This window comes from Sapajus apella, unplaced genomic scaffold, assembly GCF_009761245.1.
Source record: "Sapajus apella isolate SASKATOON/1434 unplaced genomic scaffold, GSC_monkey_1.0 scaffold138, whole genome shotgun sequence".
Lineage (NCBI taxonomy): Eukaryota > Metazoa > Chordata > Mammalia > Primates > Cebidae > Sapajus > Sapajus apella.
Genome location: NW_022437078.1, coordinates 1,842,199 through 1,865,388, shown reverse-complemented (window position 1 = coordinate 1,865,388; position 23,190 = coordinate 1,842,199). Strand labels below are relative to the sequence as shown.

At 40.8% G+C, this 23,190-nt stretch overlaps 1 protein-coding gene and 1 long non-coding RNA gene across 2 annotated transcripts in view; one reads left to right on the top strand and one right to left on the bottom strand.

The window, feature by feature from the left end:
• The window catches only part of LOC116540317 (dapper homolog 3-like), a 434,808-nt gene that overhangs the window by 355,464 nt on the left and 56,154 nt on the right, over nt 1–23,190 (bottom strand). The window lies entirely within an intron of this gene.
• On the top strand, nt 4–22,538 carry LOC116540310. The gene is made up of 5 exons (XR_004264384.1): nt 4–15; nt 843–847; nt 1,435–1,446; nt 17,090–17,094; nt 22,447–22,538. It is a non-coding gene; the product is annotated as an uncharacterized LOC116540310 (long non-coding RNA).

The following is a 23,190-nucleotide window of genomic DNA, read 5'->3' as shown; positions in this document are numbered from 1 at the left end:
ATCAAGAGAAGCCCTGTAGTTCACAGAAGCCTGAAATTTTAGTGTGATTCTTGTTCCACTTAATCATGAGACATCCATGAATTCAAGTAAACCACCATTTATATTTTAGGTGTGTATCACTTCCAACTTTAAAAAATCCTTTAAATTCTGTTGACATGTATTTCATTCCTCCTTCTTTACAAAACACTGCCAAGCTTTAGTAGCACGTGGAGTAGAACACTAAATTTTCCACCAAGGGCACTCACAATTATGGAGTTATTTTCTATACATATGGCATATACATGCATAATTTACATTTACTGTGTCATTTAATCTTCAAGTTGCCTCAGAAAAATACTCATTTCCCAATTTTCAGATGGCAGAAGTAAAGCTCGGACAGGTAATAAGCTCTCCCTCTCCCTCCACCGAGCCGTTCTAGCTCCAGATGAATCCGCTGATTTTAGACAATTCTTTTTGAGTGGAGCTGAAACCTATCTTTTTGTGCACCATTTTTTTCCAAAAGGTGAGGCTTAAGGTTTTAGTTGTATCTCTTAGAACAGCGGTCTCCAACCTTTTCAGCGCCAGGGACTGGTTTCATGGAAGACAATTTTTCCACCGAACAGGGTGATGAGAGGGGTGGTTTTGGGATGAAACGGTTCCACCTCAGATCATCAGGCATTAGACTCTCATAAGGAGCATACAACCTAGATCCCTCACACGCACAGTTCACAGAGGGTTTGTGCTCCTATGAGAATCTAATACCACTGCTGACCTGACAGGAGGTGGAGCTGAGATAGTAATGCTCATTTGCCCACTGCTCACCTCCTGCTGTGTATCCCAATTCATAACAGGCCACTCCACAGTCTGGGTTTTACAGATCCCTGCCTTAGAACATGCAGGGAAAAAAACTCCTTTTCAGTATAAGAGCTCTCACCATATAAAAGGTCTGCTCTCACCCCACTGAGACAGTTACTGCAATAACTGCTAATAAGGAACTAGTCTATATTTCTTTAACTTACCTTCCTTCTAAATGAGTTTTAGGAGTGGTTTAGAAGTGTTTTTTTCAAACTTTTTGTAGCAGCCAAATTCTTTTTAAAACGGAATCTTTCAGGAAAGCCAAATGTATATTAAGAAAAATAAAAATGAGACCGAGTACAATGGCTCACACCTGTAATCCTAGCACTTTGGGATGCCAAGGTGAGTGGGTCAGCTGAGGCCAGGGGTTCGAGACCAGCCTGGCCAACATGGCAAAACCCTGTCTCTACTAAAATTACAAAAATTAGCCAGGCATGGTGGTGGGTGCCTATAATCCCAGCTACTCAGGAGGCTGAGGCAGGACAATCACTTGAACCCAGGAGGCAGAGGTTGCAGTGAGTTGTTTTTGTGCCACTGCAATCCAGCCTGGGAAACAGGGCAGGACTCTGTCTCAGAAAAAAAAAAGAAGAAAAGAAAAAGAAAAATGAAAAAGTGTGGCACTCACTGAAATGAATGTGGAAAACCTGTAGTTACTCCATCCACTCTGCTATTCCCTCCATAAGACCCATATTTCAAAACAAACCATAAGGAATCTCTGCACTTCATGGGATGCAAGGATGGCCATTAACTATATTCTCTCTTAGCCTTTCTTTTCCTAGGGTGATGTCCTGGACTGATCTTAATGATCAAGTAGTCTGAAGAATACAAAGACTTAGAAAAATTGAAAAGAGGTCAGACACCAAGTGGCTCATGCCTATAACCCTAGCACTTTGGGAGGCCAAGGTAGGCTAATCACTTAAGCCTGGGAGTTTAGGGTCAGCCTGGGCAACATAACAAAACTCCATCTCTACAAAAAATATTAAAAAAAAAAAAAAGAAGAAGAAAAAATTAGTCAGGCATGGTAGTACATACCTACAGTCCCAGCTACTCAGGAAGCTGACATGGGGGAGGATCACTGGTACCCAGGAGGTCAAGGGTGCATTGGGCCATGGTCATGCCACTGCACTCCAGCCAGAGTGACAGAGTAAGACCTTGCCTCAAGAAAGAGTAATTGATAATGCCTATTAAGTTATAATACAGATTGTAAAATATCAAGACCAGGAATCATACCAAAGATTCCATTCCTCCCATGTCCTTCAATGTAAGGTTTTGCAAGGTATGATGGGAATCCCTGTGCCCTTCCATGCAAGGGTTTGTGAGGTGTGATGGGAATCCCCAAAGCACCCAAAGTCAGGAGATCCATATGGGTCCATGTCTTATTTACAAAAAAATATTTAACAAAACCAAAGCAAGGAGATATTTCTCTTCTGATAATTTCCTACCATTTAAGAAACTGACTGGGACTTCTGCCAAAATGGCCAAATAGGAACAGCTCCAGAGTTCAGTTCCCAGCAAGAGAGGCAGAAGGTGAGTGATCTCTGCTTTTGCAACTGAGATACCAGGTTCATCTCAAAGGGAGTGGTTGGACAGTGGGTGTAGCCCGAGGAGGGCAAACTGGGGCATGGTGTGGTGCTACTTCACCCAGGAAGTGCAACGGGCCAGAGGGCCCTTCCTCCTACCCAATGGAGGCCATAGCTCCATTCAAATGCTGCACTTCTGCGGTCTTTGCAGCCCACAGACCAGGAGACTCCCACCTGCCAACAGGTGCCACAGGTTCCAGGGCAAATCTGGGCGGCTGATTCAGCCAGTGCCCTAGGTTCCCAGCAAAAATCTGAGCAGCCCTTTGGACTGGCACCTGGAGTGCCTGCGAGACAGAGTCACCCATACCCCTGAGAGAAAGGGGGCTAAAAGTGGGGAGCAAGGTGATCTGGCTCCACAGGTCCCACCCCCACAGAGGCCAGCAAACTGAATCCCACTGGCTTGGGATTTTTGTAGCCAGCACAGCAGTTTGAGCTCGACCCTGGACAGTTGAGCTCAGTGGTGGCAGGGTGTCCACCATTACTGAGGCAGCTCTAACCTTACCTGCATAAACAAAAGCACAAAGAAGTTTACACAGCAGCTGCAGGGGAGCCCATGGGAGCTCAACAATGGAGCCCAGAGTATGACTGGGCTCTCTCTTTGCTGGGCAGGGCACCTCTGAAAAAAGGCAGCAGCCTGTGAGGGACTTACAAATAAAGCCACACCTTCCCAGGACAGAGCATCAGAGAAAAGGAGCCATTGTGAGTTCTTCTGCAGCAGACTTAAATGTCCCTGCACAGCAGCTCTGAAGGAAGCAACAGAGCTCCCAGCAGAGCACTTGAGCTCTGATAAGGGACAGACTGCCTCTTCAAGTGGCTCCCTGACACCCGTTTATGCTAAGAGACATCTCATACAGGACTCGCGGGTACCCTTCTGGGATAAAGCTACAAGAAGAAGGAACTGGCAGCAATCTTTGCTTTTCTGCAGCCCCCATGGGTGATTCTTAGGCAAGCACAGTCTGAAGTGGACCTCCAGCAGTCCTGCAGCAGAGGGGTCTGAAGGTTAGAAGGAAAACTAAATAACAGAAAGAAATAGCCTCAATATCAATAAAAAGAACATCCACTCAGAGACCCCATCCAAAAGTCACCAACTTCAAAGACCACAGGTAGATAAATCCACAAAAATGGGAAGACACCAGCGTAAAAAGGATGAAAACACCAAAGACCAGAACACCTTTCCTTCTCCAAGGGATCACAACTCCTCATCAGCAAGGGAACAAAATAGGATGGGGAATGAGTTTGATGAAGTGACAGGAGCAGGCTTCAGAAGGCTGGTAATAACAAACTTCTCTGATCTAAAGGAACATGTTCTAACCCAATGCAAAGAAACTAAGAACCTTGAAAAAAGGTTAGATGAAATGTTAACTAAAATAATCAGCAAAGAGAAGAACATAAATGACTTGATGGAGCTGAAAAACACAGCACGAGAACTTAACAAAGCATACACAAGTTTCAATAGCTGAATTAAGCAGAAGAAAGGATATCAGATATTGAAGATCAGCTCAATGAAATAAAATGAGAAGCCAAGATTAGAGAAAAAAGGGTGAAAAGAAATGAACAAAGTCTCCAAGAAATATGGGATTATGTGAAAAGGCCAAATATATGTTTGATAGGTGTACCTGAATGTGATGGGAAAAATGAATCCAAGCTGGAAAACACTCTTCAGGATATTATCCAGGAAAACTTCCCCAACCTAGCAAGGCAGGCCAACATTCAAATCCAGGAAATACAGAGAACACCACAAAGATGTTCCTCAAGAAGAGCAACCCCATCATCATCAGATTCACCAGGGTTGAAATGAAGGAAAAAACACTAAGGGCAGCCAGAGAGAAACATTGGGTTACCCACAATAGAGAAGCCCATCAGACTTACAGCGATCTCTGGGCAAGAACCCTACAAGCCAAAAGACAGTGGGGGCCAATATTCAACATCCTTAAAGAAAAGAACTTTCAACTCAGAATTTCATATCCAGCCAAACTAAGCTTCATAAGTGAAAGATAAATAAAATCCTTTATGGACAAGCAATTGCTGAGAGATTTCATTACCACCAGTTCTACATTACAAAAGCTCCTGAAGGAAGCAATAAACATAGAAAAGAATAACCAGTACCAGTCACTGCAAAAACGTACCAAATGGTAAATGCCAGTGACACAATGAATAAACTGCCTCAACTAATGGGCAAAACAACCAGCTAGTATCAAAATGGCAGGACCAAATCCACACATAACAATATTAACCTTAAATATAAATGAGCTAAATGCCGCAATCAAAAGACACAGACTGGCAAACTGGATAAAAAGTCAAGACCCATCAGTGTGCTGTATTCAGGAGACCCATCTCATGTGCAAAGACACACATAGACTCAAAATAAAGGGATGGAGGAAGATTTGCCAATCAAATGGAAAAGGAAAAAAAAAAAAAAAAAAAAGCAGGGGTTGCAATCCTAGTCTCTGATAAAACAGACTTTAAACCAACAAAGATCTAAAGAGACAAAGAAAGGTATTACATAATGGTAAAGAGATTAATGCAACAAGAAGAGATAACTATCTTAAATATATATACACCCAATACAGGAGCACCAAGATACATAAAGCAAGTTCCTAATGATCTACAAAGAGACTTAGGCTCCCACACAATAATAGTGGGAGACTTGGACACTTCACTGCAATATTAGATAGATAGATGAGAGAGAAAATTAACAGGGATATCCAGGACTTGAACTCAGATCTGGTCCAAGTGGACATAATAGACATCTACAGAACTCTCCACCCCAAATCCACAGAATATACATTCTTCTCAGCACATCACACTTACTCTAAAATCGACCACATAATTAGAAGTAAATCACTTCTTAGCAAATGCAAAAGAAAGGAAATCATAACAGTCTCTCAGACCACAGTGCAATCAAATTAGAACTCAGGATTAAGAAACTTATGCAAAACTGCGCAACTACATGGAAATTAAACAACCTGCTCCTGAATGACTACTGGATAAATAATGAAATGAAGGCAGAAATAAAGATGTTCTTTGAAAACAATGAGAATTAAGACACAATGTACCAGAATCTCTGGGACACATTTAAAGCTGTGTCTAGAGGGAAATTTACAGCACTAAATGCCCATATGAGAAGCTAGGAGAGATCTAAAATCGACACCCTATCATCAACATTAAAAGACCTAGAGAAGCAAGATCAAACAAATTCAAAAGTGAGCAGAAGACAAGAAATAACTAAGATCAGAACAGAACTGAAGAAGATGGAGACATAAAAACCCTTAAAAACGTCAATAAATCAAGGAATTGGTTTTTGAAAAGATCAACAAAATAGATAGACTAATAAAAAAGAAAAGAGAGGAGAATTGAAGAGATGAAATAAAAAATGATAAAGGGGATATCACTACCGATTCCACAAAAATACAAACTACCATCACAGATAACTACAAACAACTCTATGCACATAAACTAGTAAATCTGGAAGAAACTGATAAATTCCTAGTTACTTACACCCTCCCAAGACTAAACCAGGAAGAAGTTGAATCCTTGAATAGAATAAGGTCTGAAGTTGAGGCAGCAATTAATAGCCTATCAACCAAAAGAAGTCCAGGTCCAGACGGGTTCACAGCTGAATTCTACCAGACATACAAAGAGGAGCAGGTACCATTCCTTCTGAAACTATTCCAGACAATACAGAAAAAGGGAATCCTCTCTAACTCATTTTATGAGACCAATATCATTCTGATATCAAAATCTCACAGAGACACAATTAAAAAAGAAACTTTCAGGCCAATATCCATGACAAACATCGATGCCAAAATATTCAATAAAATGCTGGCAAACCAAATGCAACAGCACATCAAAAAGCTTATTCATCACGATCAAGTAGGCTTCATCCCTGGGATGCAAAGCTGGTTCAACATGCGCAAATCTATAAATGTAATCCATCACATGAACAGAATCAAAGACATAAACCACAAAATTATACCAACAGATGCAGAGAAGGCTTTCAACAAAATTCAACAGCCCTTTATATTAAAAACCCTCAATAAACTAAGTATCAATGGAACGTATCTCAAAATAATAAAAGCTATCTATGACAAGCCCACAGCCAATATCATACTGAATGGGCAAAAACTGGAAGCATTCCCTTTGAAAACTGGCACTAGACAAGGGTGCCCTCTCTCACCATTCATATTCAACATAGTATTGGAAGTTCTAGCCAGAGCAATCAGGCAAGAAAAAGAAATAAAGGGTATTCAATTAGGAAAACAGGAAGTCAAATTGTCTCTATTTGCAGATGACATGATTGTATATTTAGAAGACCCCATCATCTCAGCCCAAAATCTCCTTAAGATGACAAGCAACTTCAGCAAAGTTTTAGGATACAAAATCAATGTGCAGAAATCACAAGCATTCCAACACACCAATAACAGGCTTAAAAAAGCCAAATCAAGAATGAATTGTGAATGAAGCAATTCACAATTGCTACAAAGAAAATAAAATACCTAGGAATACAACTAACAAAGGATGTAAAGGACCTCTTCAAGGAGAATTAAAAACCACTACTCAAGGAAATAAGAGAGGACACAGATGGAAAAACATTCCATGATCATGGTTAGGAAGAATCAATATTGTGAAAATGGCCACACTGCCCAAATTTATAGATTCAATACTATCCCCATCCAGCTACCATTGACCTTCTTCAGAGTACTGGAAAAAAGCAACTTAAATTTCATATGGAACCAAAAAAGAGCCCATATAGCCAAGACATTCCTAAGCAAAAAGAACAAAGTTGGAGGCATCACACCACCTGACTTCAAACTATATTATAAGTCTACAATCATCAAAACGGCATGATACTGGTACCAAAACAGAAATATAGACCAATGGAACAGAATAGAGGCCTCGGAAGCAATGTCACATATCTACAACCATCTGATCTTTGACAAGCTTGACAAAAACAAGCATTGGGGAAAGGATTCCCTATTTAATAAACAGTGTTGAGAAAACTGGCTAGCCATCTGTGGAAAGCTGGCTAGCCATCTGAAGAAAGCTGAAACTGGACCCATTCCTTACACCCTACACTAAAATTAACTCCAGATGGATTAAAGTTTTAAACATAAGACCTAACACCATAAAAACCCTAGAAGAAAACATAGGCTATATCATTCAGGACATAGGCATAGGCAAAGACTTCATGACTAAAACACCAAAAGCAGTGGCAACAAAAGCCAAAATAAATAAATGGGATCTAGTTAAACTTAAGAGCTTCTGCACAGCAAAAGAAACAATCATTAGAGTGAACCTGCAACCAACACAATGGGAAAAAAATTTGCAAGCTACCCATCTGACAAAGGGCTAATATCCAGAACCTACAAAGAATTAAAACAAATTTACAAGAAAAAAACAAACAACCTCATCAAAAAGTGGATGAAGGATATGAACAGGCATTTTCCAAAAGAAGACATTTATGTGGCCAACAAACATATGAAAAAATGCTCATCATCACTGGTCATTAGATAAATGCAAATCAAAACCACATGGAGATACCATCTCACGCCAATTAGAATGGTGATCATTAAAAAATCTGGAGCAACAGATGCCGGAGAGGATGTGGAGAAATAGGAACACCTTTACACTGTTGGTGGGAGTGTAAATTAGTTCAACCATTGTGGAAGACAGTGTGGGGATTCCTCAAGGATCTAGAAATAGAAATACCATTTGACTCAGAAATCCCATTACTGGGTATATACCCAAAGGATTATAAATCGTTCTATAATAAGGACACATACACACGAATATTCATTTCAGCACTGTTTACAATAGCAAAGACTTGGAACCAACCCAAATGCCTATTGATGACAGACTGGACAGGGAAAACGTGGCACATAAACACCACGGAACAAGAACAGAAAACCAAACACTGCATGTTCTCACTCATATGTGGGTGTTGAACAATGAGAACACATGGACACAGGGAGAGGAACATCACACACTGATGTCTGTTGGGGGGTGGGGAGCTAGGGGAGTGATAGTAGTGGGTGGGGAGGTTGGGAAGGGATAACATTAGAAGAAATACCTAATGTGGGTGACAGGGAGATGGAGGCAGCAAACCACCATGGCATGTGTAAACCTATGTAACAATCCTGCATGATCTGCACATGTACCCCAGAACTTAAAGTATAATTTTAAAAAACTGATTAAAACTGCTTCTGGACTTTTAGGAAACCTGACTTCTCTAACAAGATCAGGCTAGATGATGTCTATAGTTATCTTAAGCCTAAAATTCCATCATTTTAATAAAATTGAAAGTCAAACTTGACTTCTGAAAGAAACCGAACACAGAATAAAAGCTTAAATACACAAACAGGAGGATAATAAGCCAGCATGGTGAACCTTAATACTCAAACTGTAGCACTGAAGAATGACCAAGTCCGTGTGATAATTACAGGTGCTGTACAAAGTGTGAGAGATACTTTGATAATGTCAGACTCATTGTATCATAGCATGTTATCTTTCTCAGGGTCCTTTGGGGTCTTTTATTCCAATCAAATGAGGGGTCAAAAATTTTTCTTTATTCCAAAGTATATTATGAATACAAGAAGTTTGAGAATCATTGCTAGAAATAAATTAATTTACTAAATCATTCATATTCAGCTGCGTATTTCTAGAAATCATGTTTTCACCTTTGCACCTAATGAAACTGCATTCCACCTGCCATCATTATGGAATGCCACCTCATCTGAGGTGCTAGTGCTCTCATCAATTCAAATGCCACTGCATCTCATCTCCAAGAGTCAGCAAGACAAGTAATTCTCAGCAGCCGTGAAGGCACCAGATGGAAATTCAAGGGATAAATAAGTACATTTATACTGCAGCAGGGGATTTCGAATTTTCCTTTCAAATAGAGCCAATTAAGATACAGGAACTCTGACAGGAGTTCCGCTACAGAGAAAGAAAAAGAATACACCATCTATGTCACTATTTTAATTGGCTCCACAAAGACAGTATTTTCTAACTATTTGAAATCAAATCCTGTCGGAGTACATAAAATTTACGCAGATATGCAGACAACACAATATGGCTCTAAAGACCACAAAGCTTCCCCAGTGTCTTTTTAAGAAGTGGTCATGTCAAGATGTTTAGGGGAAATAACTTGGTGTCATGGAGTGAGCTAATCTTCATGCTATAATCAGATGGAGAAACAGAGAATCCAGAATTCGTTTACATTGTTCCTGTGCATTTAGAAAAAAATGGACATAGGATCCAAATCTACTAATACATTATCTAGGTTTATTCTTGTGTCTTAATTCCTGCAAATCTAAGAATAAAACTTTATAAGTGAATTAACGTGTGTCCATTTAAAATTGTTAAAAAATGCCCCAAAGTTTATCTAAATGGACAAATCATAAAAGGGGAAACCTGAGTGCCCAGTAGATATGAGAAAGTACTTGGATTTATTCTTAATTTTAAAAATATCTTCTTTTGTAAAGTGTCTGTTCATATCCTTTGCCCACTTTTGAATGGGCTTGTTAGTTTTTTTCTTGTAAATCTGTTTTAGTTCTTTGTAAATTCTGGATATCAGCCCTTTGTCAGATGGGTAAACTGCAAAAATTTTTCCCATTCTGTTGGTTGCCGATTCACTCTAATGATTGCTTACTTTGCTGTGCAGAAGCTGTGGAGTTTGATTAGGTCCCATTTGTCTATTTTGGCTTTTGTTGTCAATGCTTTTGGTGTTTTGGTCATGAAGTCCTTGCCTACACCTACATCCTGAATGGTTTTGCCTAGATTTTCTTCTAGGGTTTTTATGGTGTTAGGTCTTATGTTTAAGTCTTTAGTCCATCTGGAGTTAATTTTAGTGTAAGGTGTCAGGAAGGGGTCCAGTTTCTGCTTTCTGCACATGGCTAGCCAGCTTTCCCAACACCATTTATTGAACAGGGAATCCTTTCCCCATTGCTTGTTTTTGTCTGGTTTGTCAACGATCAGATGGTTGTAGATATGTTGTGTTGCCTCCGAGACCTCTGTTCTGTTCCATTGGTCTATATCTCTGTTTTGGTACCAGTACCAAGCTGTTTTGATCACTGTAGCCTTGTAGTATAGTTTGAAGTCTGGTAGTGTGATGCCCCTCACTTTGTTCTTTTTGCTTAGAATTGACTTACATGAGGCCAACAAACATATGAAAAAATGCTCATCATCACTGGTCATCAGAGAAATGCAAATCAAAACAACATTGAGATACCATCTCACGCCAGTTAGAATGGCAATCATTAAAAAATCTGGAGATGACAGATGCTGGAGAGGATGTGGAGAAATAGGAACACTTTTACACTGTTGGTGGGAGTGTAAATTAGTTCAACCATTGTGGAAGACAGTGTGGCAATTCATCAAGGACCTAGAAATAGAAATTCCATTTGACCCAGCAATCCCATTACTGGGTATATATCCAAAGGATTACAAATCGTTCTACTATAAGGACACGTGCACATGAATGTTCATTGCAGCACTGTTTACAATAGCAAAGACCTGGAACCAACCCAAATGCCCATCGACGATAGACTGGATAGGGAAAATGTGGCATATATACACCATGGAATATTATGCAGCCATCACAAACGATGAGTTTGGGTCCTTTGTAGGGACATGGATGAACCTGGAAACCATCATTCTCAGCAAACTGACAGAAGAGCAGAAGATCAAATACTGCATGTTCCCACTCATAGGCAGGTGTTGAACAATGAGAACACATGGACACAGGGAGGGGAACACTACACACTGGGGTCAGTTGGGGGGAAATAGGGGAGGGACGGTGGGGGGTGGGGAGCTGGGGAGAGATAGCAAGGGGAGAAATGCCAGATGTAGGTGATGGGGAGGAAGGCAGCAAATCACACTGCCACGTGTGTACCTATGCAACAATTTTGCATGTTCTTCACATGTACCCCAAAACCTAAAATGCAATAAAATAAATAAATGTGAAAAAAATATCTCTTCATACCCATTATAAAAGCAAATATGAAAAATCACATCATATCAAGTGTTGGCAAGGATGTAGGAGGGCAAGAATTAATGAGGGAGTGTCAATTTGAACAGATATTCTGAAGGTCAATCTGGCCATTTTCAGATGAATTAGATATAAATATGTGCTATGGCACAGGAGTCTTGTATTTCATTATCTGGTCCACAAAATTTCTCACACAGATTCTCAAGAGGTTTATAAGGAAATATGTACACAAACAACATTTTTTAAGGTAACATGAGAATAGTAAGAAAACAAACAAGTACAACGTAGGATACTTATTACAGAGCACAATGTGGAAACAACATACTAAGTTTACAACAAAATAGATTTCAGAAACAGTTCTGAATAAAATATTTTTTTTGTTGTTTTTTTGGGCAGCATATCACTCCATCACCCAGGCTAGTGTGCAATGACATGTTTATAGCTCACTGCAGCCCCTACCTCCCAGGCTCTAGCAACCGTCTAACCTCAGCCTTCCAAGTAGATGGGAGTAAAGAAATGCACCATCACACCTGGCTAATTTTTGTATTTTCTGTAAAATGGAATTTTGCCATGTTGCCCAGGCTGATCTTGGACTCTTCAGCTTAAATGATTCACCTGTCTCAGCCTCCCAAAGTGCTGGGATTACAGGTGTGAGCCACCACACCTGGCCGAAGAAAGAATTTTTTAAATATAAATAGCACATCATTGTTTAAACAATTAAAACCCCAAAACCCCCAAACTAGTACGATATGTTTCATAAGATCATATACAGAGGTAAGGCATACAGAATACATTTTAGAGTGAGTATCTTTGTGGTGAGTAGATGAGCCTGGGATTTGGAGAGATAACAAACTAAAGAGAAGTAAACTAAAACAAGAGGCAGAAGTTGCTGGGACCAATAGTGAATATTTGCTATGTGCTGAAATGTGTAATAATCTCACATTTCTACAACTGACATAAAAAAAAGGGAAAGAGAAAATAATTTATCTTATCTTCACTAAGAATTGCTTCACTTAAGTATAATCCTACTTGCTTACGAAATACCATATTCAACGATAAGAGATAAATATTGAATAATCAGAGTATAACAAACAATTCATAGCATCAAATCTTTATTAACTTCTGAGTGTAAGGCACTGCTAGGAAAGTATCAACCAACCAGTCAACCACCAGTTCGGTATTTACTGTATGTTGGATGCTAGCCTGGGTGTGGATAAATATTTTTTAAAAATTAAAATATGAAACCAGTGCTCAAATTTTGACAATTTGGTTTTGTCAGGCAGTAATAAAATATATATGGAGATTATAAAATGATGAGAGTTAACAGATATTCTAGTAGAGATCACAGAGTCTTTATTCCACCAAAGATTGCAATACAATTTTCCCAACAAAGTTCAATTTATTTTGAGAGATCTTCTTTTAGAATTGGCTTCAAAGTCTCTGGCCCTTTATTTTAGAAATTCTTTATGGTGGAAAAGCTTGTATCTGAAGAAGGTAATTCATTTTTCAGTGACTATTGCCAAAGACAAAATGTAGCAACTTCTGTTAGTATAATTCTTTAAGGTTTATAAATATGTTCACAAACTAGCTCTTCTAGTAATATGTTTCAGAAGCAGGTGAGAGTAGGGGAAAAAAGTAATAATCAAGTAGGAAGACTTGCTAGACACCTGATAATAAAATAGTAAAAGTAATTTTAGAAAATACCTTGAAATGGGTCTGGAGATGAAGGCTAAACCAAAACTCTTCCAAATGCATTTTAAACAGTGGTTGCAATCACTTAAAAATGCCTGTGTAGTCTTATAACCTCCCAAGGCAATAAAACCTCTATGTGTAGGCTCTGGCATTTCCGTGTTAAAAATACATTTCTTTATATTTTAAATACTGAATGTTCACATAACTGCTAGCCATTTTAGCACTGCTGTGTAGGAAAAAAAAAAAAAGTGGCTAAGTTAGAAATCCTGGGTTTTATTCTCATCTCTTCCAATTACAGACTGTTTTTCTGGATTTCTTCTTTTGAAAAGAAAAATATGTTGTAATGCAATTGATATATTAGGAAACAATTTAAGTGTAATATAGAATATTGCATTTACATGAACTCATTTTTTTCTACCAAAAACTACTACGCTGGAGGAACACAGAAAACTCCATTCAGCTGAACTAAGCCATACAAGAAGACATAAAACATATATTTCAAATATCTACCAGCAACCAGTTTACCATGTGCATTATTCTAGAATGCTGTGTTTTGCTATTTTTTTTTTTTGACATTTGTGAACTGGTCTACATAAAAAAATGCCCTTTCAACATCCTCTTTATGTTTAAGTACCCAGGTTGAAAAAATGCCAAGAAGTACATGTAAAAGGAAAGTTGTAAGACTTGAGAAGAAACTCAAAATGAGCATTTTAAAAGAAACAAAAGAATACACATCTCTCCAGAACAACAGGTACAAAGAAATCCACATTTCAAACCATGAGAGACAATTACAGAAAATTCAAGAAAATGTCTACGGTTGGAACAACTCTAAGGGTTGTGAATTCAGTAAGAAACTGCAAGGCCTGTAGAAATAGAAGAAATGGAAATATTATTGAGCGTATGGATTGAATACCAAACAAAAAAGACTCAGAAACAGTCTTTTTCACAAAAAGAAAACACCATCTCTATAAGAAGACCCTAAGCAGAAATGGCCAAATCATGCATCAGTGGCTCTTTTCACTTTTAGCAGTGGTGGGTTTGGTGATTTTAAATATTTCTATGGCCAGGCACTATGGCTCACAACTATAATCCCATCACTTCAGGAGGCTCAGTTGGGTAGATAGCTTGAGCCTAAGTTTGAGACCAGTCTGGGCAACATGGCGAAATCTCATCTCCAGCAAAATATACCAAAATTGCCAGAGTGTGGTAACATGTGCCTGTAGCCCAGCTACTCTGGAGGCTGAGGTGGGAGGAATGCTTGAGCCCAGGAGGCAGAGGTTATAGTGAACCATAACTGTGCTACTGTACTCCAAGCAACAGAGCTAGACCCTGTTTAAAAAATTTAAAACCCTGCAAATTTCTAAAAGCCTTCAATTATTTGGTGAAACCAAAGTACAGATAAGAAAGCTATAAAATAATTTCTAGCTACAGATATTAATTGAAGAAGTTGGTTATATATTGGACCAAATCCACAACTTTGATGAAATATGTATCAATTATAAATCTACTCCATAAACCATGTTCCAGATTTAAGGCTGCAAAAGATCACCAAGTTCAATAATGCTTCTTCCACCATTTCCCAGCAACTCATAAGCAGGAGACTTTTTCTTGTCCATCTCCAACAACAACACTTCAGATCTTTCTCAAGTTGAGGAGGTATACTTACTGAAGTATCTATGCATAAAGTTATAGCAGTATTTTTATGAGGCTGCTACCTTTAATGTTTCATTGACGAAGTGTGACTGTGGTGCCCATAACCTCATTTTTCCCATAAGCTCTTGGCTTTTATTGCCTGACTTTGCATAGTGTGGTGATTTTTTAAGACATGTGGTTCGTGCCATAGTATACCTGACTATACTAATTCTGTGAGTCTGCAAGGAATATGTTAGTTTTGTCTCATAAGATAGGCAGATATTTTGCCAGAAAAAGCTCAGAAAATGTGCCTTTCAGACAACTATCCTTTTCCAAAGTGAAGTACAAAGCCCTGCTTCCTGCACAGTGGGGCTGAGGGGGTTGGAGGGAGGTACAGGACCCAGCTTAGTCAATCAAAGTGCTCTGGTAGTACTCAGGTAGTAAGGATAGAAGGAAGACTAGAGTTGGACTTGACCTCTGTGGTTTCTTCCATCCTAAAGATTTTATAATATTACCTTTGATAGTTATGAAAATAGCCATATTTATCCAGTGTCTGTTATGTGCCAGTCTCTGTGTTCAACGCATACACATATTATCTCATTTATTTACTACAATAAAGCAGTGAAGAGGATAATAACTGTTATTCATATTTTGCAGATAAGAAAAATGTGGCTCAAAGGGGGCAAACTGACTTGTCCAAAGTACTCTGAACCCTTGGCCATAGTGATATTTGGATATGTGGTCCAAACAGGGCCAAACTGAGTCCCCCTAAGGAACTATGTTTTTGGAGTTATCAAGAAATAATTGCCCTCTTCTTTTCCTGGGTTTCTACCAGTAAGAAAAATAAAGGCATATCACTGCCCAATTGCCACCTCTGTAACTAAGGTTGACAACCAGTGAAGAATAAATCCAACACAGAGATCTAATAACATCATATAAATTTCTGGACCTAGTCAGAAGCTAGTTTACATCCAGACATTTTTTTCAGCAATATAAGTCAATACATACCCCAAAATTTTAGTTTTGAATAAAATTTATGTTACTGGAAACCAAGAGTGCATTGATTAATATACCCTGGCCAGCAAAGCCTTTATGATGACCCAGATTGAATCCCCTATTGCCTGTTTCTACAAAACACTCTACTTCTCCATTGGAGCAGAACTGGCCCAGGTAATGCTGCATTCCCCACAGCATCATAAGCTCCCTGAGGGAGCAGATTTCTTTCCCTGTGTACCACTGTTTCCCAAGGCATACTCCAGCCTTGGCACATAGAGGCTCAGTGAATGTCTGCATAATCAAAGATTAAATGAGTGAATAATGTACACATTGACCATTCTGACCCTGTTTGCTTATCTCTAAAATAAACAAGTGATAGTTGCCTGTCTTTTTTTTTAAATGGGCATCTAATGAGATAATGTATGTAAAAGTGCTGTGCTAGCTATAAAGAAATAATTATGATTCATTCAGCATACAGTGCAGTAGCCAAAAGGAGCATAATACAGTTGGAAAAAGCATGGGCGCCAGAGTCAGAGTGTGTTTGAGTATCAGCACTGTATCTTATTAGCTGTCTAATTCTGGACAAGTTATATATCCTCTGAGCCTCTCTGTCTCATAGGTTTTTGGTGAGCATTTTAAAAGTTAATACGTACAAAGCATCTAATCATATTTTAGGTGTGTTATGTGCTCTATGAAACAGACTGATAAATCAGGAAAGGGCTGCATTCCCAAGAAGCTTACAGCCTAGTAGACAAATCACATACACAAGCAACAGGAATATAAAGCTGAGAAGGTACCCTGAAAATACAATAAAGACATCACAGGACATCATGGGAGATCAATCACTCTAGCTCTTTAAAAATAAATGTGTTCTTTCTTTAAACTTACTAAGGCAACTTTATGCTAAATATTACCCTCATTGTCAAGCAAGTCTTAAGAAACTAACAAACAATGATATTAAATTTAGATCACTGAATTCCTTGTTTGCATTGTTCTATATGCTAAATTCAAAAGCATTTAGATGCAAATTAGACAAAAAGTACACAAAACTTCAACTACAAAAATGTGTGCAGCATCAATGTGATTGAGAAGGTAAGAGAGCTGCTGCCACCAAACTTATGGATGCATAAACTGGTAGGGGCCTGTGGTGGGCTGAATGGTGGCCTCCAGAAAGGTCTTTGACCTAATCCTTGGACCTGCGTTACCTCATGTGACAGAAGGAACTTTGCAGTTATGATCAAGTTAAGGACCTCGAGATGGGGAGATGATCCCGGATCATCCAGGTGGGCCTGATATAATCACAGGAGTGCCTATGAGAGGGCTGCAGGAGGAGTCTGTGAAAGAGAAGGTGGTGTGGTACCAGAAGCAGAGGTTGGAGTGATGTATGTGTCTTACAGATGGAGGAAGGGGCTATGAGCCATGGAATACTGGCAGCCACTCAACAATGAAAAAGCCAAGAACATGGATTTTCCCTTCAGAATGTCCAGAAGGAACAAGCCCTGTCAACACCTTGACTTTAGTACAGTGAAATGGATTTTGGACTTCTGACCTCCAGAACAGGAAGAAAGTAAATTTGTGTTGTTTAAGTAACTAAATCTGCAGTAATCTGTTAACGGCAAGAATAGGAAACCACGAGGACAAAGGGAAAATGGCTTTTAGTCTTTCATTTCCGCTTCCATTTTTCAGTGGTAAAGAGTGTGACCAAAGCACCCAGCAGAGCTCCAATTCAATGTTTACTTACACAGAGGTAGAAATTGCTGAAAACTGAAAAAATGCGTTCTATAGCAACAGTCCTGAAATAAACCTAGCAGGCTGGCCTCTCAAAAGCCCAAAATGTTCTGAAGTGACCCAAGATTTTGATCCAAGTTAAAACCCAGCATTGTGGAATTTGAATAGAATTTCCTCAGTCTCTTAATAGGAAAATGGACTCCACACAGAAATTGAGTCCTTGAGAGGTGAGGGATAATTACAGAAATCTGATTCCAAATTGAATCAAGCATTTTAGAACTCAACTATCAATAGGTATGTTCTAATTTTACAGTGGACTCTAGGGTGAGGAGACAGGTTCATGCTACCCCTCACCATCAGGTCTCCGCCCACATCCTGTGCTCTGGTCACACCCTGTTGACCTTCAGCCTGCCTGTGTGGGTGCTACTCCCTTGCTTGCAGCATTCTTCTTCCATCCACCAACCCAAAGGCCTAGAAAAGACATGACGTCTTAAACAGTCTTCAAGACTTGATCCAAATGTTGTCTCCTTCAGGAATTTTTATTTGACTTAGCCCCAGTCACATTTCCTGCCTTTTGCCCTCCACCATCTTGGAACAGAGTTTCCTTAGCAATTACCCCATTGTTATAATCATCTGTTTACATATCTGTCTCCCAAATTACCCGGTAGTCTCTCCTGGGCAATGGCAATCCCCTGTTCAACTTTGAATCCTGCATACTCAGCACTAGGCCTAGAACATCACAGGCATTTTTAAAGAAGTTTGTTAAGTCAGTGCAAGCGGGGCATAGTGGCTTATACCTTTAAACCCAGCATATTGGAAAGCCAAGTCAGGAGGACTGCTTGAGGCCAGAAGTTCAAAACCAGCCTGCACAACATAGTGAAGCCCCGTCTCTACGCATTTAAAAAAAAAGAAATTTTAACTAAAAGGCAAGTTACTACCTTGCTGTTTACAAAGTCCAATAAACAGGAGCAAGGTATGGTATAAAGAGATTTATTCCAAAAATAGCTTAGGGGAAGGAGTACAGGCTTCCTGCTTAAAGGGTACTATCTCACTTTTGGAGTGGAAGTGGACACTTCTAAAAGGCAGGAGAGGAGGTGAGCAAGGATGGGGAGGTCCACATGCTAGCTCAGGTGCCTTATCTAATGTGCAGTCAAGTGGGTGACTACTGGTGCCTTTGTGGGCAGGACTAGGCCAAAAACTCCCCAGGTGGGAGAGAGTAGTGGGCAAACTTTCCTACTATTCTCTCTCCAGATAGCCTCCTGGTGGGTGAAGGCTCCACAGTGGGCATGCTTTGGTTTGTAAATACACTGTTGACTTGATTTAAGTAGTTAGATGAACTTGCCCTGCAGGAAATGTCTGGTGAAAGGAAGGTAAAAGGCTCTATTTGCATTTCAATAGGGGCAAGTAGGAAGTAGGGACAGGGGAAAAGAGAAAGAAAAATAATAATAATAAAATAGTAACTCATTCTCCTTTTCTTAGAAAAAAATGGAGGTACTCAGTTACAAAATCGGTGCATAAATGGAGCCACCCAGAAAACTATTCGTAACTTAAAACCTTGCTGCCTAGCTTGGTTATCTACTGTATCTGGAAGACTGACTTAACTCCAAAAAAAAAATTCATTTGAAAAATCCAACACATATCTGAGTCATTATAAAACACTATGTGGTCAAAAGCAGGGATTCTAGATCTGGACAGGCCTCTTCTCCATCCACCCTGTCTCTGCCTGATGAACTGGCACTCCCTGTCTCCCTCTGACCTGGATGCTGCTGCTCTTTACCTTATTCATTTGTCTTTAGCCAGAGCAATCCTCCTGAGAAACCAGAAGATTTTTGTGAAGATGAAAGCACTTGGAAAATATCAAAGTGCTACACAAACATTTGCTACTATGATTACTGTTCTAAATGACTGTTTTTTCTAAAGTGTGGCCAACATTTGTTGCTGTGTGTCAGTGTTCTTCCCTTCCCTTAGAAACAATGACCTCCTTATACAGGGTAGTAAATTGCACCCCCTTTCCATTTATCCACTGGTGCAAACAGGAACTGCTGCCTTTTCCCAGGAAGAGGCATGTTCTGAAGTGCTGTGACCTAGTAGTACCTGCAGCCAGCCCTACTTTCCACAGCTTAACTAAGAAAACCAAGTATTCCCCACTTTGAATTTGGCTTCTGTCACTTGTAATAAAGAGATTACTAATTACTACATGTTGTTCACCAAAACATAAACAGGAGAAACTTCTCATTTAATTATGTCTTCTTAAAAATTGAATAAGCAGCTTTTATCGAAAGAGAATAATGCAAATATTTATTAGGCAGTCTGGTTATCAACATTACAGCCCACTAGATAAGAATTTAGAAAAAGAGGCCGAGTGTGGTGGCTCATCACCGTAATCTCAGTGCCTTGTGTGGCTGAGACTGGGGTATCACTTGAGTCCAGGAGTTTGAGACCAGGCTGAGCAACACAGGAAGACCCCGTATCCATAAACAAGGCCGGGCGCAGTGGCTCAAGCCTGTAATCCCAGCATTTGTGAGGCCAATGTGGGAGGATCACAAAGTCAGGAGTTTGAGAGCAGCCTGGCCAACAGGGTGAAACCTCATCTCTACCAAAAATACAAAAAAAATTAGCCGAGCATGTGGGTGCGCATCTGTAATCCCAGCTACTTAGGATGCTGAGGCAGGAGAATTGTTTGAACCCGGGAGGCAGAGGTTGTGAGGAAGGAGAAGCCTTCCACTTAAGCTTCTAAGACCACTTCCCCTTAGCCTTGCCTTTCAAAAGGAGAAGTAAAAGTTGAAAATAGAAGGCACAAGGTCAGTGCAGGAGACAAAACCAGTGCCACTAGCCAGACCTGGTGATTAAAGAATAAATCCCCACCCCGCACACTCCTGTCTATAGATCACAGGCATAATATGGAGAAACGCCCTCCGAAAAGCATTGTTCTTGCTCAATCTTGCTCAAACCCCCACCTAGTCATGTATCCCATGCCTACTTCATTGATCACGACCCTCTCACATGTGCTTTCTAGAATGGTAAGCCATTAAAAGGGCTAGGATTTTCTTTGTCAGGGAGCTTAGTTCTTGAGAAGTAAGTCTACCAGACACCCAGCTAAATAAAAAGCCACTTCCTTCCCAGTTTGGTGTTTGAGGTTTGTTCTCGGCCGCTCCTGCTTCATTTGATTCCCTGACTGGGAAACGGGTTTCAGTTGGTGGATGGCCAGGACAGCCTCACAGGCAGCTCTTCCTTGCCTCCAGAGCATCCCTGTGAGGGACTCCAGCCTGCTTGGGCAATGCAAGTCCTGAGAGCGCTCCCAGGTGGGCACTGACCCCGGTAGGACTTTTTGCCGGAGCAAAGCAGCATAGGACCCTGCAGCAGATACAACCAGTGACTGAAACCAAGAAGGAATGGATGGCTCAAGTCTGGACATCAGAAACACAGCAGGATGGGTCCTTGGAAACCTGCCTACCTCCTTTAGGTGGAAGCATGGCCTGATCACCCACGTGTGCCAAATTTGGCACTCCTGAACTCAGCGCTCTCTCTCTCTCTTTCTCTCTCTCTCTGTAACTAACCTTGGAAGTCTTGCTTTTGGTTTCAATTTGGGTGGTAGGAGGTGTATGGCTGTGTGAGTGATTGGAGGGGTCCAGTTGGACTCACCAGCCATGAAATGTGGGAGTGGTAGGTTCATTAGAGGGGACTGTAAGCTCCAAGTGAATCGTGGAGCTGGCTGGAATTAGGGGAGATCCACATATGGCTAGAAGGAGGTGCCCTCACAGTCTAGGTATTGTGGAGGGAGTAATGAACTCTCCAATGCCAAGTGGCACCTGAAACACTCTGGAGAGGGAGACTGTCCTACTGGCCTAAAGCAAACGTGAAAGAGACTGTGTTGCACTGTGCAGGGTGGGAGAAACTGAGGGTGGAGTAAGACTGTCTACTGCCTGTGAGTACTGTTTTCTGTGCAAAAATCATGGGTCACACCCATAGCAAGCCTATCCCTCTAGGGACCATGCTGAAAAATTTCAAGAAAGGATTTAGTGGGGATTATGGAGTGACTATGATACCAGAAAAGCTGAGGACCTTATGTAAGGTAGACTGGCCAGCATTTGGGGTGGATTAGCCCTCAGAGGGAAGCCTAGACAGGTCTCTTATCTCCAAAGTATGATGTAAGGTTACATGCAAGCCAGAATACCCTGATCAATTTCCGTATATCGACTCATGGTTGCAACTAGTTCTGAACCCTCCACAGTGGCTAAGAGGACAGGCAGCAACTGTACTAAAGGCAAAGGGGCAGGCATCTAGGGAAAAACCCTGCTCCACCTGCTGGGGGACGCAGAATCCTAAGGTCCTGACAGATCCAAGGCAGAAGAACCTTTGCCAATGATACCTCCCCCTTATCAGGAGGAAGGAGTCCTTGCCCCTGGGCCTGAAATCTCAGCACCCCCACTAGAACTGCATACCCCTAAAACATCCAGGGTAGACAGGAAAGAATGTGGAGGGACTCCTCCCATAGGCACCCACCTCCCAGGACGAACTCCCCCTCTAGCAGCCTGTCTGCAATCCAAGGCAGAAGTGCAGATACCTTTAAGAGAGCAGAGGTATATGGGAGTGGATGAAGAGGGACACATGGTGGAAAGATGTGTTTTCACATACCTGCCATTCACCTCAGCTAATCTTATCAACTAGAAAAATAACACCCTGCCTTGATACCGAGAAGCCACAAGCTGTCATTGACCTACTGCAAACTATTGTCCAAACTTATAACCGCACTTGGGCTGCCTGCCACCAGCTGCTTATCTATCTTTTTAACACTGATGAAAGGCAGCGAGTACTCTGAACCATTTCCAAATGGTTGGAGGAGCATGTTACAGCAGATTACCAGAGCCCCCAAGAGTATGTCCCCTGACCCTTCCAGTTACCGGGGACTGACCCCCAGTGGGATCCAAATACCCCAGAGGGCTTGCAAAGGCTAATCTGGTACAGAGGGCCTTACTGAAAGGATTGAGAAGGGAGCCCAGAAAGCTACAAACATCAATAAAGTCTCTGAGGTTATTCAGGGGAAAGAGGAAAGTCCAGCACAGTTCTATAAAAGGCTATGCAAAGCCTATCGCACGTATAGTCCTTTCAATCCTGAGAACCCTGAAAACCAGCACATGGTAAATATGGCATTAGTCAGTCAGCGTGCAGAAGACATTAGAAAAAAGATACAGAAGCAGGCAGGACTTGTGGGCATGAATACTTCACAGTTATTGGAAATAGCTAACCAGGTGTTTGTGAACAGAGACACGGTAAGACATAGAGAAAGTCATAGAGAAAACAAGTGTCAAGCTTGATGAAGTGCCGACTTGATAGCTACCAATATTAGAGGAGTGCCCCCAAAAGGGTGGGGAAAGGGGGGGGCTCCTGAAAGGCTACCCAGTCTAATCACTCATGCCTGCAGCATAACCAGTGTGCTTCCTGTAAGGAAGTGGGTCACTGGAAGGACAAGTGCCCCTAATTGACAGGAAAACAGGGAGATCTTAAGCCCAAGGCTTAAGACAAAAGTGAAGGAGCTCTGTTCCATCTAATGGAAGGGCCATTGGACTGAAGGGTACCAGTCTCAATTGTCCTCAAAGAGCCCATGGTCAGGATAACAGTGGGGGCAAGGACATTGACTTCCTCAAAGACACAGGTGCTGAATATTTGGTGATAGCCACCCCTGTAGCCTCCCTATCAAAGGAAACAACCAATATTGTTGGAGCTACTGGGGTGTCAGAG